The 7513-nt window shown below is 37.7% G+C and overlaps 1 long non-coding RNA gene across 1 annotated transcript; it reads right to left on the reverse strand.

The window, feature by feature from the left end:
* Window positions 1-289: 289 nt before the first annotated feature.
* Window positions 290-3859, reverse strand: LOC114580859. The gene is made up of 2 exons (XR_003702472.1): window positions 3509-3859; window positions 290-501 (listed from the first exon to the last, which is right to left on the reverse strand). It is a non-coding gene; the product is annotated as an uncharacterized LOC114580859 (long non-coding RNA).
* Window positions 3860-7513: the final 3654 nt, after the last annotated feature.

A 7513-nucleotide genomic window follows, 5' to 3' on the forward strand; every position in this document is an offset into this window, starting at 1 on the left:
AAGATTAACATAAAGTTCCAACAAAAGTTAGATATTTATATAAGAATGCAGATAAATAGAATTGAAAAGCTAAAGGCTTCGTTTGGGACAACTTTACAATATTATATTTTTTTCACTTTCTTGAGAATTTTGTACTAAAAAGTAACTTTACAAAGAAATAAAAAAGCCATCACAAACGAAGCAAAAATTTGATAGCAAGCTTATGGTATCTCTCACAGATGACTATAACATAAGAGCATATTGTATAAATAAGACCTTCATGAGAAGGATTCAAATTGAGCTTTTTAAATAAGGAGAATTGCAAAATCCCATTCAAAAGAAAATTTCTGAAATAGTGATAATCTCAGTGACAAAAGTTAACAGTTGATTTTAGAAATTACAGTTTTTCTTTTCTTAAAAAATGGACAAGCAGAACAAACCTTCAGTGTGTACGGTGTAATCTGCGCGCCATCAATTCTGCCCTTCAATTCCGTCATGTGGTGGTGCTGCAGCGGAGCTAGACTGCAAAAAAATGAGCACGCTATATTAGAGTGGAGTTGGAAATCATAAGAATGATTGGGAATGGCATCAAAATTAAATGATTCGAGCCACTTTCAAATGCATTTTGGAACATCTGCTAGAAAAGCACTCAAAAAAGATAACTTGGTGGTTGCAAAATTTGGTAGCAACCAATATCTGATTAGTGCAGGAACTTCTGCAAGAGTAATACAACAACAACATCAAGCCTTTATCCCACTACGTGGGGTCGGCTACATGAATCCTTTTTCTCCATTGTGTCCTATTAAATGTCAAATTCTCGTTTAAATCTAATAAAGAAAGGTCATATCTAATATTTTCTAACCAAGTCTTTTTAGGTCTGCATCTACCTTTCTTAACATAAGTCAAATCTAATATCTCTACTCTCCTACCCGGGTCATTGAAAGGCCACCATTTTATGTGATCAAACCATCTAAGACGACTCTCTCTAATCTTATCTTCTACTGGAGCTACTCCAACCTTTTCACGTATATGCTCTTTTCGTATCCTATCTCTAAGGGTAAAGACACTCATCCACCTGAGCATCCTCATCTCTGCCACACTTAACTTAGTATTATTCTTCTCTTTTAATGGCCAACATTCAGCACCATAAAGCATTGCAGGCCTCACTACCATCTTATAGAATTTTCCCTTAAGTTTGAGGGGATGTAACCCAACCGAAATAGGGAAATACTTGGTCAAACCACCTTGTGTTTGAACACAAGTAATAGTTCCTGGATACATATCTTTAATGATTTGAATATAAGCATTATTAACTCCTTTCTTTTCAAGAACTCTCCATATCTCTTCTCTTGGAAGAACTCATTTTCACTCTCACTTCTGCAAGAGTGATGATAGCTAAAAATATTTTTAGTTAGCTGTTTATTGCTTACAGTTTGATAAGGTATTTAGAGTGGGGGAAGCAGAGATTTAAGTGGTAACTTTAGGAAGAACTCATTTTCAACTCCACTTTAAGGATTCCACAAGGGGTGATTTAGCACAGATTTTAATTTCCAGTTTACGAAAATTTGCCTAAACAATGAGAGCTTTCAGTACTTGAAGAATAGTTTTGAAACTTCAAACAATACTGATCATGAATAAATGAAAATAAATTATTTATAAACTTGACCTCAAATAGTTGAGATGAGCTAATGATGATGACGATGATGATGACTGATAGTAGTGGTTTACTCTTACATTGTCCACATTTTATGAAAGAACAAATGAAGATGAATCAAAGTTTGAGGTTTTCAATTTCGTTAATCAAGGTTTGGAATGAGCCAATAGAAGTTACCCGTCGAATATCCTTTAGTTTGCTGTCGGTCCTATCCACAAGAAGACAATAAGAGTTTTCAAGCTTGGAACATAAAATTTATAGAAACTGTTCATAGACATCACAGCTTGGTTGAATTCATACAGCAAATCAAGGTGTTGCGTAGTCAAAATTCTGAAGGAGTTTAGAGCTCATTTGGTGACTTGTTGATAATTTTACGTTCACTATTTTAGTTTTTTAATAAAAAGTTGCATTAGAGTGAGTTTTAAGGAGGTTTGTATATGTCTGACTAATCAAACCATAAGATAGGTTGAAAATTTTCACGGTACTTGTAATCATTTTGACTGATCGGTTTGAAACTGGCTGATCAACCAGAACATCAAGAGGAGAGAAACTAAAGAGAGGCTCAAACAAATTATGTGGCATAATTTGAAAGTGTCGATCAGGATGACTAAAGGCACTACAGCTATTTTTATCAACATAATAAGAAAAAAATCCTTTTGTAGAGTCTAAATTTTAGCAATCTAATAGACTTCTTACAATGAAATTAATCAACCAAGTGATCATTTTTAGGAGGGGCATGTAGAAATCTGATAGAAAACAGCCACCACAATGTAGGAATTTGCTGAATTTAAGAGAAATTCAGCAAGATTGGTGCAGAAATTCCAAACTTAGTAGAGAAAAAGAAAAATAAATCTCCCAAAGACCCACCTTGTCTGTAAAGTGGAAAGACGACAGCCTCCTACATTCCTTCTTCATAAAAAACGGAAAGAAACTGAAGATTTCGATCCTTACATATGTACCCCGGAATATACTTCTCGTCACATCTGAAACAGAGCCTCTTCGCCCTCTTCTCCTGTTATTCTATTTTTGTGAGTTTCTTGATGTTGTCCCCACATCTTCCTCCAGCATTCTTTTCCTTGAAGTCCCCCGAAGACTATCCAATGTTGGCTCCTTGGATGCTAATAAGGTGATGGTCATCCTGTGCGAGCCTACTGAGTTGTTGCCTCTCATTTCTCTCTCCAGACGCCTCTTATCCTCCACCAATTGAGCTAGCTCCATAGCCACTCCCAAGTCACGAGTCCTCATCACTCTGACTGCCGCTCGAATCTCTGGTTTCAGTCCTTTCATGAAGTTCCCCTCAAACACGGTCTTAGAAAGTCGGTCAAATCGGCAACAAGGTACTCAAACCTCTCCCAGTACTCTATCACTAAATCAGCTTGTGTCAAGGCGAAGAACTGTTCGTAGAAGTCTCCTCCCTTGCCGATTCAAAATCGTTCTAACAGGCAATCCTTGAACTCCCTCCAACTCCATATGGGCCGCCAGATGTCCCTCCCACTGATACCATGCCAAAGAATTCCTTTCTAAACATAGGCCCGCTGACATCAGTCTCTCATCATCCATCTACCTATTGAAAGTAAAGTACCTTTCCATCCTATAGATGATAGATCCATCAATGTGCATCATCTCCCTAAAAAATAGACATCTTTAATTTTCTCACTCTCAGATCTCCTCCGTCAATCCTGCATCCTATTGACTGTAACTGCCAGCAAAATCACCCACGGCTCTAGATTAGACACAACCGCCACCCATAACTACTCAAAGTGTCGCTCTTCTCACGAAATAAAAATAACTCCTCCCCCATTCGGCCAGACACGCACACTCATGCTCTCAGAACCGCAAGCAATCACAAGTAAGAGGAGTTTTGGAGAAACTTACAGATATCATCGATCAAGTCGGGTACAAACTCCAACAACCTGCCTTTACCATCGAACTCGCCGGCCGACCTCAGCCTCCACCTGCTCCGGCCGAAGCAAGTCAACCCGACGCCAGTACGACCCATGCCTTAGCAGCACTGATCGTCTACGCTGCCTCTGACTTTCGCTCGGGCTTAACCCACTATCGTGCCCTAGCCTCCTCCACCGGTCAGATCCGACACCCGCCAGCCTGACTCGCCGCCGTACCCTGTGCCGATGCCGATCATGCCGCCGACAGACCTGCTCCGCCGTGGGCGATCTCCGACCTAGCCCGACTCCTGGCTTTCCTTCACGATCTCCCTCTCTCTGTTTATACTTTATATATATTATATATAATATAATATGTATATTATATAATAATATATATATCATATATTGTATGATATATCATATAATATATGTATATATAGTATTATATTATATATGATATATATTATATATTATGTGTATATTATATAATATATTATAATATATAATAAAATAAATAAAGTAAGAGAAATGTAAGGATTTTCAAACAGGTGTTGAAGACCCACGTCATCGATTTTAGATTTGGGCGGATGATTTCACAATTCGAAGACCCGCGTCGTGATCTTAGATCCGGGCGGATGATTTTAAATTTGAAGCCCCCGCGCCATTGATCTTAGATCTGGACGGGATGAAACAAAATTCGAAGACCCCACGCAGTCGATCTTAGATCCTGATGGGATGGTTTAAAATTGAAGACCCTACGCCGTCAACCTTAGGTCCGGGTAGGAAGAAATTTCGGAAGATGCCGTCCCGATTTCTCCCTCGGTGGGGAGGAAATGTCGGGAGGCTGCCAGATTTTCCTCAAAAATGCTGGACTTGGACAAATTGGAGAACATTCAATTGAACAATTTAATTTAATTAATTTGAAATTTCACAATCAAATTTAATTGAGCAGTTAACATGTTCCTAATGAGTAAATCATTTAAATTTGATAATCCATTAAATTAATTGGCTTATTATACTTAGTTAATAATGCAATCAAATTTCATCATTAATAACATTACTTAAATGCATTATTGAACCTCTTTTAATGTTTCATTTGATTAACATGTTAATAGTGCAATCAAATGACATTGGAAATGACTACATTGCAGACTATTCACGAGTAATATCATCCAATAGCAATTAAATAAAATTGAGACTCTGTGCAAGTTAAGATCAGACAACAGAACATTTGACAATTAATTTTCATTTGATGTCCTGCAATAAAGAACTTCTCTAGGTTCTCTTATGAAAATTCTTTGGAAACTCGTTGCTATGTGGGGATCGTCTTAGATATTCTTCATATAGATAAACATGCATCAAGACTTAGCATCCCTCAAAGTTTTGTAGTTCTTCAAATGGACCGAACCATTCATGCATCTGAAGAAACCATAAGAGTTATAGAAAGTCTTAATGAGCAATGCATAATTGTGTTTAACAATAAAGAAAAATCATAATTTGATGATTTGAAGAACTGATGATTCTCATAAATCATTAAGACCTTATACTCAAAGAAATTAAAAAATTGTCTAGGTAACCCTAAAAAACGAATGATTTGTAATGAATATAATTTGTTGTGCTGTTATATGAGTAATATTTAACAGACTTGTGAGCGGCATATTATAATTTACCTATAAATGAGAGTAGAATTTATAATACCCACTACAAATATGCTATAAATTCACCTATGAGAAGGATTAGGAAATTTGTAGTGCACACAATAACTAGTTTGCAAGCAAGAACAAAGAGATTGTATCAAATAAATCAGTCTATTTATAAGAGAGAATAGGAGAACTTATAGCAAGCAAAATAATTCTCTTATATACACGAGCACGGTCTCCTAGTACCGATTAAACAAACACCTTCTACGAGCTGTGCTAAGTGACACTTAGAGGAGTTAAAACAAACTAAATTCAATAACTGAAATTTAGAAAGCTTTAACGCCACCGGTTCCACAACATGTGTGCAAGCGGACATAAGGCGTTTGTAGGCCCTTAAATAAAATCTCGAGCATTTTTTTAAATAAAATCACTCTCACAAATGGATCATATTTAAATATTTTAAAATATCCCTTATGTATTAAATATGATCTCTTAAACTAAATATACCCCTGCATATGCTCCGGTCAGGGCATTAAAGTTACAAACACCATTGTCCGAGAATGCTGCGTAGGGTAAAATACTATAACTTGCATGTGCTCTAATCGCTACATCTAAGTCCCAAATCCAACGATTCAAAAAATCTGTGCGAGCCAAATATTCAAGTTTCATCCTCCTTGAAAGGACTGGAGTTGACACAACTTGAATTAGAAAATGCCTCCCAAAATCTTACAAATACAAGTGACCTTAATGTCACCCCGATGATGGCCTCGTTGATAGAAAATCTCAACCGGAGGGGTCAAATCTCAAATTCAATATCAAATCCAATAAAATTCTAAATCTCTGAAATGAAATATATCACCTTAAAACTGAAACTAAAAATCATTCACCTCCCGCAACTATTTATCGGGGGTGATAAATTTGAAATTAACCTGAGCTCACAAAGAGCAAATGTGTGTTGGATGTATCACTATGATTCGTCCTCAAATAGTATCTTGCCAACATGGACATGGCACGTGCCCTCTGATCGGGTGGTTTTGCCGCAAAATGGCACCACTATATTATGATCACGGTCAAATCCAGTATGTTCCCTAAAGACGTCAAACACTTGAGTGATGGATCATAGGGTATATTTGATAGGCATAAAGCCTTCTATTAGCTAAGGTGGATTCATATATATCCCCTTAGACAAATACCAACCCAGATTTACAAGGTATTCTTGGACGAAGCAACCCATGGCTGCCGATAAGGTACCTTCTGTCAGGTTGGGTCGACTACCTCCTCTGACTAAGTAGATTAGGGAACATGACAGTCCGGGACGACGGAACCATGGGATCTTGATCGGGTTCGTCTTCATTACCCCCACCACCAGTTTTAATTTTATAGTGATAAACTTTAAATTCCAAACTTCAAAATTGAAATCATATGATCAAATTCAAACCCTAAAATTGTTGCTATTATACATTGGATTTATGATCCATATGACCTACTTAACGATTAGCCTTAATCGAAAGTTCTCTCATATTATCGGGAGGGATAATTAACTATAGGGGCTTGCGCCTATAGGAAACCAGAACTCAGATCAAAAAGTCCTCACAAAATGAGGGCAAACTCTCTGGGTAGTGTCTTATATAAAACCCAATATGCCTTCTGAAAATTCCCCCGGAATCTAATCTCATTAAAACTCTCTACCGTCATCGTCACATACACTCAAAAGAAAAATAGATGGATGACGCGGGGAGGCTGGGATCACATCATCAAAAATGGAATTTTCGGAGCCCACACTTCCTCCAAAATTTTCCATTCCTTAAGAAGGTGGTTCCCCCCAATTAAGTCAATCATCCTTCATCCGCTCACACCCAAACCTTTCATCACAAGCCCACCTTCTCCCTTCAAATTTAACACCCCTTATATCATATTCAACCCCTCTCCTCAAATTTGGCACCTATTCGATCATAATCAAGTCCGGTGTTGAAGAGTTAAAACGACATAGCGTAGAATGCCGCAACGCTCTAGATTTGGCACCACAATGCTGTGTAGTACCACTGCGCTACGGGTTTGAATGCCACAACATCATGATGACAGAGGCTTGAGCCTCGTAGTGCTCCAAACTGGCGCTGCATCGTTGTGAGGCGGACCTGACAATTTTCCTTCTCATTTTTTTGAATGGTGACATCCCTTGGTGTCATTTACTTGACTTCCTCTTGTGTTTTGAGTGTTAGAACGATGTAATAGAGAATAGAAGCATGGAGAGAGCATGAGAGATGAGAGATATGTACTTATTTCTTCCTATTTTTCATAGTGGATTTTTTGGTGTGGTGTGGCTTTGTGATTTTTTTCCCTTTATTTCGGATTTTTCC

The sequence above is a fragment of the Dendrobium catenatum genome, unplaced genomic scaffold (assembly GCF_001605985.2).
Source record: "Dendrobium catenatum unplaced genomic scaffold, ASM160598v2 fragScaff_scaffold_1351, whole genome shotgun sequence".
Lineage (NCBI taxonomy): Eukaryota > Viridiplantae > Streptophyta > Magnoliopsida > Asparagales > Orchidaceae > Dendrobium > Dendrobium catenatum.